Consider the following 20,890-nt stretch of genomic DNA (forward strand, 5'->3'; position numbering starts at 1 on the left):
CAGCTTCCCACATGGCCTCCATGTGAGGTAGATCAGTGTTCCTGATGCACAGTGCTAGCCGGTCAGTTTTTATCTCCAGGGCTAGTAGATAGGATTGTGAGTACCGGCAGTGGGGTAGGCGCAGGGACTCCTATAGACTGGCTTCACATGTTACTTTTTTTTTCCAGCCCTGAGTTCAATTATCTTTTAATTTTTAAAATTGTTTATAGTGAGCTATATATTTTTCTTTGCTCCCCTCCCCTCCCTTTCTACCCTCTTCCATGATCCCAATGCTCCCAATTTACTCGGGAGATCTTGTCTTTTTCTACTTCCCATGTAGATTAGATCTATGTATGTCTCTCATAGGGTTCTCTTTGTTGTCTAGGTTCTCTGCAATTGTGAATTGTAGGCTGGTTTTTCTTTGTTTTATGTCTAAAAGCCACTTATGAGTGGGTACATATGATATTTGTCTTTCTGGTTCTGGGTTACCTCACTCAAATAGATATCCATTTGCCTGCAAATTTCAATGTGCTATTTTTCTTACTGCTGTGTAGTACTCCATTGTGTAAATGCAACATTTTCTTTATCCATTCTTCAGTCAAAGGGCATCTAGGTTGTTTTCAGGATCTGGTTATGACAAAAAATGCTGCTATCACATACTACCTTAATGAGCCCTGGGACCCCTGGGGATAGATAGAGAACAGCCATTTTCTGGGAACCAAGTAAAACATTAAGGCACTGGGCATGTTACATGTCCAATGTCACATGCCATTACATGGGAGCTGGCATTCTTTGGGCCTGTATCTTGTCCATATGGGTCCAACTTTGAGTAGACAAGGGAGGAAAGGATGAAGGAGTGTAGTTGGGAGAGGTTGCTCATTCATTTCCAACCACCCTGACTTGAAATAATCCACAGAAATTGTATTATTTAAATCACTGCTTGGCCAATCACTTAAGCATATTGCTACCTAGCTCTTACATCTTTGGCTAACCCATTTCTATTAATCTGTGTATTGCCAAGGGGCTGTGGCTTACTGGCAAGGTTCCAGCCAGGGCTACATGGCTTCTCCCTGACTCCGCTCAGCATTCAGTTTAGTTTTCCCCGCCTAGCTCTATTCTGCCCTATCACAGGCCAAAGCAGTTTCTTTATTCATTAACCATTAAAAGCAACACATATACAGAAGGACTTCCCATACCAGAGGAGAGGAGGCTCAGGGGAATCAAGCTACTACAGATGTTAAACACAAAGCCAAGAATGTGGTGTTTCCCACTAAAAACTCAAAAGTATAAAAGTGCTTTCAAAGAGCCAGGGAGATGACTCCATTGGTAAAGTGCCTCCTGTGCAGGCGAGGGCCCAAGTTCAGATTCTTTACCACCAATGTCAAAACCAGACGCAGCCCTGCCTCTGTAATCTCAGTGCTGGGGAGGCAGAAAGAGGTTGGTCCCTGAAATTCATTATCAGTCTGCTTAGCCACTGGTTAAGCAGTGGTTAATGATAAAGGTTAATGATAAAATATTATTGTTTAATGATAAAGGAAAAAAAACTGCTCTGACCTTCATACACATGCGCGCGCACACAAACATGCATGCATGTGAACCTGCATGTACATCCCCATATAAACATGTACAAACACACACAAATATTTCTAGCCTTGCCCCTTACATTTCCTCCATTTATTTCCATTAGATGGGAGTTCTTCAATGTTGTATTCAGCAATAATTTATCTTTTTCTTTCAGGAGCTTATGCAAAAATCTTTAAACTTTCTAAAACCAAAAAGAATTAAGAGGAGGATCTGACTCCGAGTTAGAGACGTTCTGAGACACCAGCAGAATACTTTTCATGTGCGTTTTGTAACCGCCTCCTGATGTTTACAGAAACTAGAGTTCAATGAAGTTGATGACTTTCAGGTCACAGCTGAGTGGTCCTGTCAGTACTCTGACTCACAGACCGGTCTCCCTGGCACGCCCACAATGCTGACACCAAGATTAGGACAGAGGAGACCTGCATGGGAAAAGGCTTTTCTCCCGATTTCTGGGCAAATCAACACAGAGTGCCTATAGCTGGTGGGCAGTGGGCCTGGCTTTCCACACTAGCACAGGCTTGGAGCGACAAGCTGAGTATGTTATACTTGGGGACGTGTCCACCTGTGCATGCCAACTCTTTCTCAATATCTAAGCTCTTTGCAAGGTCCCTGGGCAGTTAGGTTATCTCTCCGATAAACGGATTTTCATTGTTCTGAAATATCACCCCCATCCCCCGTGGCCTCTACATGCTTATATTAATGGCACCTCCTCAGCCTTCCAGGACTCCTTCAGCTCTGGCTTCCCCTGCAGTCTGTCTTTATACTTTGTGTCTCTCCTGGTTGGGGAGACAGATCAGTGCTAAAGATCCTATGAAGTACACTCAAGGCTCTGGTTTACCCCCAGCACCACACACACACAAATAAATTAACCCAATATGTCTCCTGTGACTGGACTATCATTGGCTCCTGCACCTTTATCCCCCTCCTCCCGGGAGGCTCAGGTACCCCACTGGCTGGAGCTAACAACAGCTCAGCTGCTGGCACTTGTTGTTCCTGTTCTTTCTTCCTCCCCTCCCCTTCTCCGGAGTTGATCTTTAGGATCATATTGCATTTAACCTTTAGTTGTCTGTTTTCCAACTGGCTTTTGAGCTATTTCCTAATACATTTTTTCACTGTTAACAATGCAACACCACAAACTGGGAAAGTAGTCCAGAAACGGGGATTATTTTGGCTCAGGAGTCTGGGCCAAGGCTGAGACACCAATCTGATGAGAGCCTTCATGCTAAGAGATTCCAGAGGCTGGCAGATCATCTAGAAAAGAAGCAGGGAAGCCTCTAGGCACAGGGGCTGTGCCTGTGCTAGCAGATTGCCCTGAGGTAATCCACCACCCATCCATTAATGACACAGGTGAATGGATCCTAGTGTGCACTCAGAGGCCCTATCACCTCTTAAAGGGCCACCCAGTGACAATAAGGCCAATGAATCTTTAATATGTCTTTCAGCGGTGACAAACCAGATACATACTAAAGATTTATATCTTTTCATGGTTTGTTTGTTTGTTTTTGGCTTTTCGAGACAGGGTTTCTCTGTAGCTTTGGAGCCTGTCCTGGAACTAGCTCTTGTAGATCAGGCTGGCCTCAAACTCACAAAGATCCGCCTGCCTCTGCCTCCCAAGTGCTGGGAATAAAGGTGTGTGCCACCACTGCCTGACTTCTTTTCATAGTTTTTAAAAAACGTTTTTCTAATGTTAAGGTAAAATGTGTGAATTAAGATTTTTCATGAGGTTAAAGCATCTGTTAAGTGTGCACTTGAGTGTCATGAAAGGCAGTCACCGTGGTGCACACATGTCACTATGGAGTCCCCACCACCACATCCCAAGACTTTGCTATCATTGAAAACAAAATCTCCACAGTCATTCTCAGTCCCTTCCTTTCTGTTAGTGTCTGCTTCCGTGACCACACCACCTATTCAGTTACCCTCATATTGCTTTGCCTAAGCCGGAACTTTGCAGCTACAAAAGAAAATCCACTTAGCCTTGCTGACCTGTTCAGTGCCATAGAGTTCAACCCCACACACTGCTATAGTTTTCCTACTGAAATAGCCACAGATGTTCTAACCATCTCAGGCCCTCCTGCAGTACTTTGCTTCTGATGCCCTGGAAGCTGTGGCCTGTAGTGGGAGCAGCAGGCTGCTTTTCATTCCGCCTGGCTCACGCACGGCTAGCTTAGTCCCAGAAATAACAACACACAAATTGTATTCATTTAAACACTGCCTGGCCCATTATCTCTAGAGAGTTAGTTACTGGCTAACTCTCACATCTTGATTAACCCATTTCTAATAATCTGTGTAGCATCATGAGGTGGTGGCTTACCGGGAAAGATTCAGCATGTCTGACCTGGTGGCTGGCTCCATGGCATCTGCCTCATTGCCCTCTTCCCAGCATTCTGTTCTGTTTACTCCGCCTACCTAATTTTCTGTCCTATCAAAGGGCCAAGGCAGTCTCTTTATTAACCAATGAAAATAACACATAGACAGCAGGCCCACCTACATCATTTCCCCTTTTTCTATTTAAACAAAAAAGAAAGGCTTTCACTTTAACATAGTAAAATTACATACAACAAAACAGTTATCGAGTAAGAATTACAGTTAAAATATTTATACCTATTTTATCTTTATCATAATAATGAAAAACTATAACTAACCATTCTTCAACTCCATCAAAGACTCCAGAAGGATATAATATTACCTAAGTAAACAAGAAGTAAGCAACTTCCAAAACTCTAGAAATGACAGAGACATCTTGCTGCCTGGACAGTCACCCAAAGTTCCTCTGTACTGTTGGGGTATCCATCTTCAGCCATTAGGCCCATAGTATCCAGCAGATTTTTCCATGAAGCAGGAAATTTCAAAGGCAGTTCAGTCACTATCTGCTGTGTCCTGCAGAATGTCTCGCAGACTCTTTCATGAATCAGGAACCCCGAAAGATCATCTCACCTTTATGCAAGTTCAGCAGTCCTCTCTCTGCGGGTTCTCTGTGTCCAGTCTATGCAACAGTCTAGGCAAGAGCAGTTTCTTGCCCAAATGGCTAACCAACTCCATAAGGAGCCTCTTCGATGCCCATCTTCCTCTTGAAGTAGATTGGTGCTGTCAGGAGCAGACATGTCTCAATGTCATGAAAAACCCTAAGTTATTAAAACATTAAATGCCATGTTCTGTAGTCTTTGAAAGATATGAAGAATGCCTATCTAAAATATATCTATGCACATCTAGAAAATCTAACTATTATGACTACAAGCTTGACGATTATCAATGATTATCCATTAACAACCTATATATCCTAAACATACATTACATTTTAAATGAACTACATAATCACAATACCTTAATCAAGAGCAGAAACATATATACATATAACAAAATTGACCTTAAAATCCATAACAAAGCAAATTATTCATATCTATATCATATCCCCCTTTAAATGTAAAAGAACATTTTATAAACAATATCTGGGAATATGGACGTAGATATTTCTCTCCAAACTTCTTCCTGCTGTATAGGGGCGCTGTTAATCAGGTCTTTCACAGTAAACCTGTTTGCTAGCTTCATCTCAGTTGACAGTTGAATGAAGTAATTTTTTGAGGGTGTTCACAGCAACCTTTCAGGAGGATGGGGTCTATCATACCATATTGGGATAGAAGCAATCCACAGGGTCTCATCCTCTGTGAAAACAAAAGAAGAACTTTTCCAAAGCATCATAACCTTAGATCCAAATTTTGAAGCAAGGTATTTTCAAAATATCTATCTTGGATTAGTTCAGCAGCATTTATAAACAAATAGCTTTTAGCAGCTGTTGCTCCTTCCTCAGCATTCAAACAATTCAAAGAGAGCATAATAGCATACAGTATCAAGATTCTCTGTGTATTTTCCATCTTTATGCGGCTTCATTTTAACCTCTATTTCTTTTATTTTTACTTTTACTTTTTGAGACAGGTTCTCTGTATATCTTTGTCCTGGAATAACTCTGTAGACCAGGCTGTCCTTGAACTCACAGAGATCCACCTGTCTCTGCCTCCCCAGTGCTAGGATTAAAGGTGTGTGCTACCACACCTTGAACTCTCAGAGATCTGTCTGTCTCTGCCTCCCAGGCATTGGGATTAAAGGTAAATGCTAGGACACCTTGAAGTCACAGAGGTCAATCTGCCTCTGCTCCTTGAAGTCACAAAGGTCAAACTACCTCCGTCTCCCAGGCATTGGGATTAAAGGTGTGTACCACCACAGTGGCCCATCTGGCACCTCTCACAACAGGTATGACAGTCCCCATGGGGGAAACCAGAAGGTGTCAGCATCCCAACAAAGCACCCGTGAAGCCCATCCCTGAAGGCAATGTGTTTCTGAAACCAGCTTTGAAACCCATGTGCAATTGGATGGAGTATCAGAAACAGAATAGTGTTTATGGGGCCAGGGACCATCTCGCCCTCTTGCAGCCAAAAAGCTCTACCCTTCCTGTGATGCGTATGTTCAGTTTGTGGTTTCATGTTTATATATGTACGTATTCGTGGAGGTGTACAGGTATGCACGCGCATGTGGAAGCTGGAGGCGAACTTCAAGTGTCTTTCTCAATCACTCTCCACATTATTTTGTTGAGACAGGATCTCTCGCTGAGTTCACTGATCAAGCTGAGCTTTCCTGATTTCACCTCCAGACACACCTCACCATGCCTGACTTTTTACATGGGTACCTGGAATCTACACTCAGGTCCTCATGCTTGCTTGCAAAGCAAACAATCTGTCAACTGAGCCATCGCCATAGCCCCCCAAATTCTGTTCTTAAAACCATGGTACTCGGGTCTTTAAATGGCCAGCAAGGTACTGAGAATATTGTCTGGGTTCTAGAAGTTATGTCACAAATCAGCAGCTGCCAACTGGCAAAGGGAAAGGTAGACCATCAGAGACATCAGAGTCCTGAACAAGCCCAGGAAAGTCATTCATGATGCAGTAAATGGGCCAGGAATGTTCTGCATGCAGTACAGGGAACACACCAGAAGCATGTACTCTGTGGACAGAGAAAGTACAAGCATCCCAGCAGAGCACACGGGACTGCACATGACTCCTTTGGACAGCCTCTCAGTTGAAACACGGATTCAGTTCACATCTCTAACAAGGACAGATGCTGTCTGGGCTTTCTCTCCAAAGAAAGGAGGGCACTGAAGTCCGAGACTAGTCCGGCTGGTCTCCAAGGGTGGGCGGCCCTCTCTACCTCCACCACATTTCTGATGAGTTTGTTAAATTAGTGGCATTAAACCTGCTTCCTTTTCCCTGAAAAATTACCTCACCCTGACATGGGGTGATAGAGTCGAATACAGCACACACGTCTCACCTGCTCGCTTCCGCCTCCACTGCTCACTGATCTTACAAGACTTCCTTGGTTGAGAAAGTCTCTCTGAAGATGATCTTTGTTCCCAGAACTGTCTCTTTCTTACAACTTAGAAACGTCTCTTTCTGCTGGTTCCTAAATCTCAGGCTTCATTTAACTTACAGAGCTCTAGCCAGTGTTGTCTCCCTTTAAGAAACCTTGGACTCTCCTGGCTTGTGTGAGAAGCTCTGTTTTCTCGAACTCGGTCCCTTTGGGGAAGGAAGGAAAGAAGAGTTCCTCTGCCTTGCATAAGTACCTGCTACAAAGCGAACAAGTCAGTGTGACTCTACGTCCTTCTTTTGGTTGACTTGGGGTCTCATGCAGCCCAAGCCCAGGGTGCCAGGCAGCTGAGGATGATCTTAAACTCCTGATCCACCTGTCTCCATCTCCCAAATTCTGGGATCACAGGCATGCACCCCACATGCAACTGTGTAACTGAGTGCTCTTCTTGAGGGCAGTAATGAGCCATATATATATATGTATGTATGTATGTATGTATACATACACATATACATATGTATATATTAGTTGGGCTTTTGGTATCTTAAAAAAGGTTAAAGAGGGGCTAGAGAGATGGTTCGAAGGCTTGGTGGTGAAGAGCACTGGCCGTTTGTGCAGAGGTCCTGGGTTTGGTTCCCACCACCCACACGGTGGCTCACAACCATATATAACTCCACTTCCAGCAGATCCAATACCTTCTGGCCTTGTCTTCCCTAGGCACCAGGCATACATATACCTGCGGGGAAAACATTTATACAAATAAAAATTAAATTCAGATTTTTTTAAAAATAAAAAGGTAAAGGAGTATGAGATTTTTCTGTTTTGTTTTTATTTTGCCTTTCTTGTGGTGGTAGAGATAGAATCCAGGACCTCTTACATGCTAGGTAAATCATGGAGCCACAGCCCAACCAGACACTTGTCTTTTTATTCTTTCTTTTATGTGCATGAGTGTTTTGCCTGTATATATATATACTGATATATATATATATCAGTGTGCCACCTGACCTTGGAAGTCAGAGAGGGTGTTGGAGCCCCTGGAGCTGAACTAGAGACGGTTGTAAGCCACCATGTGGGTGCTTAGAACCAAACCCAGGTCCTCTAGAAGAGCAGCTAGTGCTCTTAACCACTGAGCCATCTCCCTAGCCCCCAAAACTTGGCATCTTTAATAAACACCTCTAGTCAAACAGACGGTAAAGCCTCTCAGAGGTCACAGCACAGACAAACCCCTGGGAGCTACTAAATCATGGGTTTGAAGAGCTCTTGGTAGGTCTGAGCTTTGGCAGTCTTGGAACCTCCAGGGACACTGACCAGCAGGCCCAGGACAGCAGCTGGGGACAGGCATCCATGTTCTACACACTGAAGCACTCCTCTGTCCCCTGTTGGGGACATAAACATTTTTTCTAGTGTTTGATCATTAAATCCTCTGCAGTGGACTCAGTGTGGAGCCAGGCAACATTTCAGAGCTGTCCGTTACACACTCGTTATCTCAACACATATCACTGATAATAAATCATGTCCATACAAAATGACTTCTCCTTGATGTTGTAACTAACAGTTCACTGCTGAGCAGAGCAACCCTGATCTTCACCCAGGAGACAGCTACTGTTTCCTTGGGGGCAAAACCAGTGCCAACGAGAACAGATGCCAAGTGATGCTAAGAGAAAGGACGTCAGCAAACCCCACGCACAGAAAGGATATTTGACAGGGGAATATTTACCTTAGGCTTTCCTAAGCCAGGAGCCTGGTTTTGGATCAGTCTAGATCCTGCATCAGAGTCACCAGCAAAGGGCTGTTAAAATGCAGACTGCAGGGCTGCCTTAGCCCCAGGATTCAGGTATGGAGCTTGGCAGGGGTTTACTGGCTGGATACCCCACTCAGAAGCCCACAAACCTAGACTCTAGTTTGGAAGAGACTGCCTTTTGGGGGTCTTTACAAATCATCTAATCCTGGGGTGGATCCAGTACAAGATGACTTCATGGTGTAGTTGACACAGTCCTAGTTCCTGGTTGCTCCCCAGAAAGTACTTCAGAGAGAAGTGGTGATGCTTAATATCTTCAATTTGACAGGACCTAGCATCACCCAAGAGAAATTTCCAGGCCTGTCTGTGAAGGAGTTTCTTGATGGGGTTCCCTGAGGTAAGAAGAGCCATCCTGAGCCTGGGGTCCTCGGTGCCCTGGACTGAACAAAAGGGAAAAGTATGCTGAGCTCTAGCGCTCTGCTTTCTGACCATGGAGCCCCACATGCAGGCTGTCATGCCTCCCTCCTAGGCTGGACTGCACCCTCCAACTGTGAGGCAAAGCAAGCCCTCCTTCCCATAATCTGCTTTTGTTGGGTGTTTTGCCACAGCAACAAGTCACGTGGCCCTTGTAGAAGACACAGAACAGCACCGTTGACATCAGGCTTCTCTTTCTTCCATTAAAAGAACAGGTGACTTAGAAGAAAAGCAAGATCTGTGTCCTCTCCTCAGAGGTCCTTCCAGTCTGTCCCATGCAGTTTCAGTGTGTCCTTGCTGGACCGGTCTATTTGTCTAGAGTGGTGAGCTGGGAAGACTCAGCCAATCAGGGAGCATTTCACCCCTCACCACCCCGAAGCAAAGGGCTGCCAGCAGATGAGTGGCAATGAGCTTGGGCTAAAGGGTTCATTGTTCCACGTGTAACTAATTTTTCCAGCCTTGCTGGGTGTCGCCCAGGTGAGCAGACACCTGGCCAGCCCCCAGGTTCCCTGAGCCTATCCACTTTCAGTTCGAGGTGGGTGGGTTCTGTGCACCTTGTGCTATCACACGGCAGCCACGCCCCCAGACTACTAATGGGCCTCCTCTCTGCCCTCTGGTCAGATGGCCTTGAGTATGGCACAGGGAGGCTAACCACTTTTCAGACTCTTCTTGCTAGAAATATTACACCCACTTCCTTATCTAAGCAGGAAATCAGTCCAAATTATAACTCCCAAGATTCTATTTACTGTAAAAATGAAATTCATTACATATATTAAATTGTTATTCAGCAAAATTTAAGACATAGCAAAAGCAAAGTAAATGTGACACTAATGAAGTGTTCTGACCTTGTTTATTAACAGCACTGGCATGTTTGAAAACTGCTACTAGATACTGAAAACTGCAAAAAGGTTAAAGCACAGCATAAGTGGTTTTATTGTTTCTGATGCTAGGGATGAACCAGGGCCCCCATGTGCTAAGCAAGCCAAGTCTTCCTGCTGAGCTTCACCACCCCCCCAGTCTTAGCCTTCTTGGTTTTACATCACTTCTTGCTAGAAATATAAATTAGATGGGGTGGGAGAAATGACTCCATGGTTAAGAATATTCATTGGTTTTGCAGAGGAGCCAGCACCAACATGGTGGTTCACAACCATCCATAAGTCCAGCTCCAGGGGGTCTGATGTCATCTTCTGGCCCCCAAGGACACCAGGCATGCATGTGGTACAAATATATATACATATATATGGACAAAACCCTCATACAGATGAAATAAAATAAATATAAAAACATTTTAACTAAATTAGAGAATGCAGGAAATCACTGTGAATGAAAAGCAGAATAGGAGCCATCTGTCTCCAAGCAGCTGAGGGAAGATGGTGGTGAAGACAAGAGTTACTTGTTAGGCCTTGCCCACATGTGGGGCTCTAATTTAGAGACAGGGACCGATAAGGAGCAAAGGGTCCCACACTCAACTGACTGTGTCATTAGAGTCTTTATCTGAAATCAGCGCTGGAATCGGACTAAAGAAAAAATAACAGATGCACATAAAACCTCACTGGTATAGGTTATCTCAGCTATGTTTATGATACTAGATTGTATGAGAGAGTCAATGAATGTCCAAGGAAGTACTACTGGGAAATCTGTGACACACACAACCTACAGGGCCAAAAAATATTCTGGAAGGATATCTGTATTATTATTATTGTCCTGGGGAGTTCAGAGACAGAACTCAAAGTACCAAAGTCACCACATCTGTAATCCCAGCTTTCCAGAGGCTGAGGCAGGAGGACTGATAGAAGTTTGAGACTAGTCTGAACTAGAGTGAGACCCTATCTCAAAAAAACCAAAATCCAATAATGACAATAGCCAAAGTCTGACCTTATTTTGGATATGAATTTGCATGAATAATGAGGCATGCAGAACAACACAGTAGAAATGCTACTCAGTGGAATAGTTACAAAGATGCTGACCATGATCATGCCCTAAATTTAGGACCAGAGGCGATGTTCACGTGCTTGTTTTGACTCTTCTCCATTTTCTGACTACCTACAATGATGTGATTCTTTCGCAGAACTAAAATCCAAAACTTCTGTAATGCAATCTCCTTCTCCCCTTCTTCCTCTTCCCTTTTGAGACAGTGTCCCAGTAGTCCAGACTGGCCTCCAGTTGGATTTGTAACTCTGCTCTCCTGACTCTCTTCTGCTTCTACCTTCCTAGTGCTGAGATCAAAGGTATATGGCACTACACCTGACTTAAGCCAATAGTTTTTTGCCCCTTTAAAAATGTGTTTGTCAGCTGGGCATTGTGATATATACTTTTAATTCCAATACCCCGGAGGCAGAGGCAGGTGGATCTCTGTGAGTTTGAATATAGCCTGGTCTACACAGTGAGTTCCAGGACAGCTAATGCTATATAGTGAGACCCTATCTCGAAAAAGAAAAAAAAAGAAAAAATTGTTTTTTATTTTATGTAAATGATTGTCTACATAGTACATAGTACACATAAATGTGTACTATGTGCAAGTCTGGTACATGTGCAAAAAAAGAATCCGGATCTGCTGGAACTGGAGTTACAGGTGAATTGTGAGCTGCCTGATGCAGGTGCTTGGACCTAGACTATGGTCTTAGGTAAGAGCAGTAGGTGCTCTTAACTGATGAGCCAACTCTAGCTCCTCACCTGGGATTGTCAATCATGTGCTCTATGTTAGGAACAATGACACTGATAGTGTGACTTAAACTCTCATAATGGACAAATGCGTTTTCTCTTTCTAGAAGTTAGAAAATACAGTTCTCTACTCGAAGCTGGAGTTGTTTTGCTTGATACTCCCATATCCTGGAGGTTACACCTGGTTCTCCCTGTGATATCCATCTTCTTTAAGCCAGACTGGCATGGACTAACTGGTGTCCTCCATAAGGGTTGAAGTCCAATCCCATGTGTGATGGTTCAGATCTGAAATGTCACACAAGCTCACAAGATAAAGGCTTTGGTCCCTGATATACTGTGTACAGGAGTGCGGCTTCAGGGATGCAACTAGATCTTTGTGAATCACCTCATTGAAGGGTTTATAATTTGATGGACACTTAGGTGGTGGCACTTAGTTAAAGAGAATGGGTTCTTAGGGGCTGTATCTTGTTCCCAGTCCCTTTTCCGCATCCCTTCCTGGATGCCATGAGGCCAGAGGCTTTACTCCCATGCAACAGACACAAAGCTATGGAGCCAGTTGAAAATGGACTGAAGTCAACAAGTAAAGCAACTCTTTCCTGCTTGTGATTGTTAGCAGCCGTTGTCAACATGGTTGGCTTTGTAATCACTAGGAGACATACCTCTGGGCATGGCTGTAATGACACTGACACAGAGATTTAACTGGAGAGGGAACATCTGTCCTAAGTCCCTAGAGATGGGTCCTATGGGCTGGGGAGTCCAAGCTGAATTAAAATGGGGAAAGGAGAAGGCCAGATGAGCACTGGCATTCACTGTGGATATGATGTGTTCTGGGTCCCTGTACTGCTGCTGCCCCTTCCCCAACATGACAGCCTGGATCCTCCTAAACTATGAACCAAAATCAGGTCTTCCTTTTTTAGGCCTCTTGCCAGGTTTCTCTCTGGCATTTTGTCACAGTGGCTAAAACCTGACAAATATCCTGATACTTGCAAAGTGACTTTATGAGAAGCTAGGGTCTTTGAAGATACAAGGAGTTGAGATGAGGTAGGTGGATACTTGATTCAATGTGACTGTCTTTTTAAGAGGAGAAAGTTGAACAGAAAGGACACTATGCGTTAACACAGAAGGAAGGCATGGTAACAGCAAAGCTGGCAACAGTTCAAACAAAGGCCAGAAGCAGTGGCTCTGCCAGAAACCCCAGAGAGGTGAGGCTAGAAGGACCCTCTCCCTGAATCTCTGGGACACAGGGCCTTGCAGACCTATTGTGCCCATCGAGCCAAAGTCTTGAGTCTCACACTGTCCTAATATGGTCAGGTGTCTCAGCTGCCCTAGGTCCAAACACCCAGAAAGCTACAGCTATTGTGGTAGCATACCAGCCCCTTCAGCTGTCCTGCACCCCTGCAGCATCCTGAATCCTCAGAAGCCTATTTCCAAAGTTTCAGAGCACCTGAACAAAAGGTGACAGGCTCACCTAAGCATTAGATCTTTTTCTTGCTGGGAGTGGAATGAAAAGAGGTGTTTGTTCTGCTGGACCTTCCCAAGACACAAAATTCTCCTGCATCATTTAAAGAAAGACTCTTTAGTGAAGAGGCTGCCTGGAAAACACAGCCAGAACTGAGGAAACCAGCAGATAGTGAAACAGACAGGAAGGCAGCTTAAGAATGAATTCACATTGCTAGGGGGAAGGAACAAGGCTGAGCAAGCCTGGGCATCTTGAGGGCACCTCAGAGCTGAGCGAGCAGGGAGCTCACACCCATCCTCTCTCTTCTGCCAGCACTTCCCTCTGGCCAAATATCATTTGCCTCCTGTAGCGGGATTCGGGGATATGGCCAGTTGGGGTAGACAAGAAGAGTGAAGGCAAGAGTACGTGGAGATGACCAGTATGGGTGAGGAGGGTTCTGTGGCCACTTAACCCAAGAGAAGTCAACAACAGAGCCAGCCACAGGTGCTAGAGAGCAAGAACCAAAGAAAATGCTGGCCATGCGAGCCATTCAACTGTAAGCAGACACTGGCCTTCAGTGTACAGAAATGAAAGGCACGAGGGAGTGAAAGTGGGAGGGTAGTGGGGTAAGGCCAGTGGATGCCAGAAAGGAAGCTTTAAACGAACAGGGCCCCAGTGAAGGCCACCCTCCATTCCTTAGCCATGGTGTTCTGCTGAGGGTTGCTTAAGAGTGCTACTCATACCCCTTTTCACCTGAGAAATTTTACCCCAGCTCAGTCTGGTGACTTGAACGAGAATGGTCCCCATAGGCTCATATATTTGAATACTTGGTCCCCAGTTACTTGAATTGTTTGGGAAGGTTTAGGGGGTGTGGCCTTGTTAGAGGAGGTATGTCACTGGGGTGGGTTTTGAGGTTTCAAAAGTCCACACCATTTCTAATTCTCTTTCTCGCTCTCTCCTTTCTCTCTCTCTCTCTCTCTCTGTTTTTCACCTGTGGATCAGATGTGAGCTCTCAGCTACTACACCAACACCGTGTCTGCCTCCATACTGCCATATTCTGATGGTCGTGGGCTCATGACCTCTGAAACTGTAAGCCTCCAATAAACTGTTTTTTCTATAAGTTGTCTTTGTCATGATGTCTTCACAATAGAAGAGTAACTAAGATACCAAGACAAATAGTCTATAAAACAGGTATAGCAATCAAACATTTAATGATGATAAATCACAGAGGCATTTCTTTTCAAACAATTCCTTGGTATACATCTAATTTATTATCTCTTAAAGACGGAAGCAAATTTGCATACTAATGAGATGGATGTGCTTGTCTATGTTGACATAAGGAATTGCCTCATGGCTAAATATTTGGAGCACAGGTGTTTTTCAGAGGTGAGTGAGACTTGTGCGTGTTTGTGTGCAATGTGTATGTGTGCACGTCTACATATGTATGAGTGCATGTGATACACCTATCCACAAATGTATACGGAGGCCGGACATCAATGTCAGGCTTCTTCCTCAGCCACTTCCCATCTTATATGTTGAAACAGGGTCCCCACTTACACCCTGAGCAGAACAATTCCACTAACACAGCCAGCTTGCTCAAGGGATCCCTTGTCTCTGCCTCCCAGCATTGGAGTTATAAGTCCACCACGATATCCGTCTGGCTCTTAGGGAGCATTGAGGTTTCAAACTCAGGTCCTTACTTTTATGCAACAAGCACTTTACCTACTGAGCCATCTCCCTACCCCTGATCAATGTTTCTATTTTCTAAAATTCAGTACTAAGAACTCTCCTCATAAATATATAGTTTAAAAATGTCTAAGGTCATTTCCGAAATTGTTAGAAATTCTGCCCTAACTTCACTCTGGTATTCATTGAACAATTATTTATAAATCCCCAATAAATTCAAACAGTAGTTTTAAAAATCAAACTGTTGCATGATTAATAAAAGCTCAATGACAGGTATTGGGGTTCAAACTGAAGACCAGAAAAGGAAAGCAGCCAGCCACTGACTGGTTCTTGCCTCAGCCTTAGTCTGAAAATGGTGATCCTGCTTCCAGGAAACCTCAGAATGAGACTGTGCCTAAGAACTGTCTCCTTCCATTTTATAATCCTTTCTAATTCTGAGATTAAGGGCGTGCACAACTACCACCTGGTTTCTATAGCAAGCTAGTGTGGCTACTGGGATTAAAGGTGTGTGTCACTGCTGCCTGGTCTGTAAGGCTGGCCAGTATGGCTGTTTTACTTTTCTGATTCTCAGGCAAGTCTTATTTATTAAAATACAAATGAAATGCCACTACATCAAACAATTTGACCCAAATATGCATCACTTTGATACATACGGAGGGATGATGGTAAGAAAATCTTAAGTTTTGTTATAGTTCTAGAAGAACAAAGAGTTTTGTATGTACAGAAAAAACACTGCAAGTCACAACATACTGAAGTCTGAGTTGAGAATTTCAGGCACTGTTCTCTGGTGCTGTGTGGTGTGGCAGCATGTACAATGAATACACAGGTGTCTGCCCACCTTCCCACCATCACCCTAGTGGCCCATAGCCTCAAACATGCCCATATAGCAGCACACTCCCCACATCCTCCCTCAGTCCTTCTGTTCCCAGCCTTGCCCACTCCTGCCAGATGGACTCTGATCTTGAGAGCATCACTGCCCACCCATACTAGGGCAGGCGGCCTTCATTCTTTCTGCCTCCTTGAGAAGGCTCAGACCTCAGTTCCACAGTGACCCATGTTCTATCTTGCACAGTCTGCACCTGCATTCTGTATGGCTAACGTTCATCACTGCCCCCGCACCTCAGGGCTCCATCTCCTGACCCTCTGTCCCACTGTGGGCCTGGCTGAAGAACAGGATGTGATCTTTCCGCTCTCCTTCCTAGATACGGATTGACATACACAATGACTACTTGTGTTATTGTAAGACTCCTCTGCCCTACTAGGAAACTGACAGACTAGAGGGAGCCACACACTCCAGAGTCCTTCAGAGTTCTTATAGTCATTGTTCTCTGTGCAGCCCTGAGTACACTCTGAAGGTCTGGTTCTGAGAATGGTGTATCCTGGCCACACCCTGTCTCTCAACCAAGTGGAAACAAGCACCTGGTCTAACCCTATGGCCATGCACCAGGAGAGCCTACTGGCGATCAGACTCTCCAGGTCTGGTAACTCGTCCCTGTGGGGTATGACAGCTTACCAGTCCATGACCTTTACCTTGGGGAACGGTGGAAGGTTTGTGACCACTCCCATATTTCAGACAGCTCCAGAGCAAGACTACCTCATGCTACCAGACAAGCTCCTTTACGCTGCCCACATATACCTCTCCATCCCCAACCAGGCTGACTCCATGCTGAAGTCTCTCCCAGGCTTCAATGAGGTAAAAAGGTTCTCAGTTTGCACTGCCTCTCCTAATAGCAGCCACATTCAGGGTTCAACATGTTTCTAGAAGAGACCCATATGTGCTAATAGTCAGCAAACATGCAACCTAGGTCTCTCTCCTCAACCAGACAATGCCTCACAATCAGGGACTGTGACGACAGGCCATGCAGGGAGAACAACCACAGCCCAGGCCTGAACTGGTACTGTCATGAACAGTAGAAACCTTATGGCTTACTTAAAATATCACCTGCCACTTTTGTGCTTCTCACTTATAGTCCACATCAATTATAAAGCCATCGTGGTTCCCCAAGGACATGGGAAGTGACTACAGAATAGGAAGTTTGCTGTTAATCTCAGGACTAAGTACTTAAGCAATGTGGAGCTTAAACATGACCTTGAGCCCATAATATTGATTAGGGTGCATGCTAGCTTATTCAAAGAGATAGAGATGGACAGAAGCCTGAGGAGGAGAGTGCAATCACCTCAGAGAGAAGGAAGGGGGGTGCAGCTGGCTGCTTACTATGCTTGTAACTGCACACATGCCAGTTTATTCCCTATGGAGTAGACATGGGCCTAGACATCATCTGACCACAGCAAGGAAGGGCACTAGCTAAACCACCATCAGTAGAAGTGGATGGATGATGATGATTAGGGGACACCATCCCCCATAATACTTCCTGGTATAACAGCCAGGCTCTATCCTGGCTTGTTTTTCAGCGCCATCTCTTTGTTGAGGAGTCCTTGGAGTATCATACATCAGAAGACACCTTCTGCCTAGCTTGGCTTCCCTGGCTCCTCTGTCCACATGCGGGCTGGAGCCTCCTATCCAAGTATCTGAAGGACCTGTCCCTTTCCCTCTCTCCCTTTTTTAAGTGGTTAGGGTTAAACTCAGAGCCTTGTGCATGCCAAGCTGGGGCTCTGCTACCATTCATTTATTCCATCTCTTTTTTTCCCCTTAAGACTGTGTTGCCCAGGATAGCCTAGAACTTGGTAATTCTCCAGTCTTTGAAGTGGGATGACAGGCCTGAGCCACCACTCTGGCTTGAATTTCCAGAGCTCTTGGGTTGGGCTTCTACAGGAGCCAATGTACTGGAATCTGTCTTCAGGTCGGATCCGGCAGACACACAGCCCCTGGAGCTGGGTCCTGACACTCAGTCTGTGAAGCATGGCCTGGATGGCAAAGGGACTCTAGATGTGGCTATGTCAAAGCCCTTGAGATGAGGTAATGATGGTGTCTTCTGATTCACCTCATCACCTCCCAAAGGTTTCACCTCCTGATGCTTCATGTTGAAAACGGGCATTCCCAGCCACGGACTTAAAGAACATAGACACATATGGTTGGCTTCTCTAGATAGTTCTGATGTAAATAAAATGTCCTAGGACGTGAGAGGGTGGCAGGAGGAAAGTCGGAGACACAATCAATAGTCAGCGGGAGAGGAGGAGGAGGCCTTGAGCCAAGGGAAGCAGGTGATCTCCAGGAGTCAGGAAGGGCAGAAACAGATCCTACCAGAGGGGATGCATCCCCTTTCACACTCCAGACCTCTGGGATGATAAACTCATATTGCTATGAGTTACTATGCTCCAGCTCACTTATTACGGCAGTCACAAGGGGTTCACACCTGAAGTGTATGAGTTCCTGACATCTGGCTACTTCTGTGTACTAACTGAGCAATGGGCATGGAAGGAAAGGAGTGTGAGAGAGACAGGAAAGAGGAAGTGGAGTGGGAATGGAGAAAAGGAAGAGGAGGAGAGATGGGAGTAGAGAGAAGGAATAGAGGGAGAAGTAGGGGGTGGAGGGAGGAGGGATGGGAAGGGGGAAGAGGAGGAAGAGGAGAGGGAAAGGGTGGAGGACCTGGAGGTGTTGAGGGAGGAAGGTGCTATGGGGTAAGGAAGGGCAGGTAAGGAGGGTGAATTGCATTCACCGCTCTACAGAGATGACCTGCTCGCTTCCCATCTGGGCTCCTCTGGGAGCCTGAGGAGGTTAGGACAGATGATTCAGCCTTTCCTTGGGTGCCTGGGGACCAACAGAAAGCATCAGTGTGTCTGTAGCATGGGCTGCAACCCCAAGCCTTTCTCCATACTACCTTGTTGCCCCAGCCCTACCCCAACAGAAACTCAACCCTGGCCAGAATTTGGAGAGTATGGAGTCCATGACCCCTCTAAAGCTGGGGAAGGCTGCTGCTGGTGTCTATATCGGCCTGGCTCCTCTTCTCCTCTAATATGGGTAGCCTTATATTGATCAGGGTCTGTCCTGCTCCCAGTGACCTAATCTTTTAACTTTTTGCATCTGCAGTGACTTAATGGCAAATTCTGAGGGTCCAGAGAGGACATAGGTTAGAGGACACCCTACCTACCCAGCACCCCACCTACCAACCCCATTCCCTATCTTCATCCCTGTTACACTGCCCACTTCCATTTTCCAAATCTGTTGTGAGCCTTTGTAAGCCACGTTGGCCTACAGAAGCCTTAGTCATCCAGGCCTTGACCTCCTGGGTGACGTGCTGACCAGCAGACCAGCACCTGGTCATCAAGCCATTCTGGACTTTGTCCATATCTCCAGCATCTCCCCATGATGCACTCATCCTCAGCTTCCACCCCCACCTGGCTGGGCTATTCACCAGCCGTCTGCCCAGAACCAGAGGTGTCTGTTAGTTTCCTGGTTTTCCAAGGGCTGCTGCACAGGCCCAGCTGCCAGAGGGCAGAGCAAAACAGCCTCATCCGCTTGTGCTAAAGTCCCATGTCACCAAACCGAAACTAAGCTGTTATCTGACTTCCAAGAAATCAGGAGGCAACAGCCAAGTTCCCCAAACAGACCCTTCCATAAGTCCCCTGCCTTAAGCCTTACACCAGCTAATCCTTGCAGAAAGCAGGAAGGAAGCAGTGAGGTGTTAAGCAACCCCATGTCATTTTTGCTGGTTTCAGCCTGGCTGTCTATAAAGTCAGCCTCCTCTGCTCCAGCTGTGCTATCCCAGCATTTCTACTCTATGGGATCAAGTGGTGCCGGGTTCCAGAATCAAAGGCAGAGGCAAGTAAGACCAAGGAAGTGGACAGATCCCTGCATGCCTAGGGCTTGTATCTAACTCCATGTGGGTTCCTCTCCTCTCTGAACACCTGTCTGGGGGCCTCTTCTGAACTGCCTTCTGCTTCTCCCTCCACCTCCCAGAACTTGGGGGCATGACCCCATCAATCACCAGGCCCCAATCCTGCCTCCCTGGTTCCATTTTCCTGCCTTTTCTCTACCAGAAGCCCTTATGCTGATCTAGAGAGTCACCACACCTTGCAAGTCAGTGGCACTGCTAACACAGACCTCACCAAGTCTTCAACCTTAAAAGAGCAGCTCCCCATGCCCACCTTCCCAACCCGCAATTGCAATCTGCCCTCCCCACCATTGCCCTTCTTCCCTGTGTAGTGTATGAATACTGTCCATCACTCCAGGTAAGGCAGTCGCTAGAGACCAAAGGTACTATTCCACCGAGTCTGGGTTAGAGAACCAGTGAGTCCATGGAGTTAATTATAGGGTGTGGGTGACACAAAGCCATCACCAAAGGGCTCACTGCAGGCTGGAAAGATGGCTCGGTGGGTAAAGGTGCTTGCCTGACCACAAGACTGATAATTTGAGTTCAGTCCATGTGATCCACATTGTAGAAATAAGGAATCCACTCCCCAAAGTTGTTCCGACTTCCACATGTACACTGTGGAATGCACACACACACACACACACACACACACACACACACACACACACACAGCCTTTTGTTGTTATTGCTGTCTTTTACAGCCTACTCCAACATGATTGCGCTCTCACAGAATCTGCATGTCTGGAGCTCCCTGCCTGCAAGCTTTACTGGCACTCTGTCTCCTCTCCCCAGCAATTGTTTATAGCTTAGATAACCTCCATGAGGGCTCTCATGAATTCCTAAGTCTCTTGAGCTTTCTGATCCTGTCTCCACCAACACACACAAGGCAGAGTTTCCCATTTGAGGGCATAGCTACACAAGAGCTCCCCCTTTTAAAAATCATTGACTCCCTTGAGGGAAGACTTGCCCCCATCTATTGTCTGTCCCCAGAGGACTCAGTGACTAGAGTCAACCAGCTTACGTCCCACAGCTACTGGACTTGCTCTCTCTTCCCTCCAGCTCCATTTCCTACCCCCACCTCTTCACAACCAAACCCTTCGAGAGATGTACATACTTGTGAGATCACTGTCACCTCCCCTGGGATCCTCACCCAGACTGGCCCTTTATGACGTTCTGATGAGACTGCAGAATGGTGTGGCTGCCTTG

The 20,890-nt window shown here is 45.8% G+C and overlaps 1 long non-coding RNA gene across 3 annotated transcripts in view; it reads right to left on the minus strand.

Moving 5' to 3' along the window:
• The window catches only part of LOC148121958 (uncharacterized), a 102,212-nt gene that overhangs the window by 77,879 nt on the left and 3,443 nt on the right, over nucleotides 1-20,890 (minus strand). For all 3 annotated transcript variants that reach the window (XR_015738198.1, XR_015738197.1, XR_015738199.1), the window contains exon 3: nucleotides 3,875-7,651. This is a non-coding gene — a long non-coding RNA (uncharacterized LOC148121958). The remainder of the gene's footprint in view (nucleotides 1-3,874; nucleotides 7,652-20,890) is intronic.

The sequence above is a fragment of the Myodes glareolus genome, chromosome 6 (genome assembly GCF_982192425.1).
Source record: "Myodes glareolus chromosome 6, mMyoGla1.1, whole genome shotgun sequence".
In the NCBI taxonomy this organism is placed as follows: Eukaryota; Metazoa; Chordata; class Mammalia; order Rodentia; family Cricetidae; genus Myodes; species Myodes glareolus.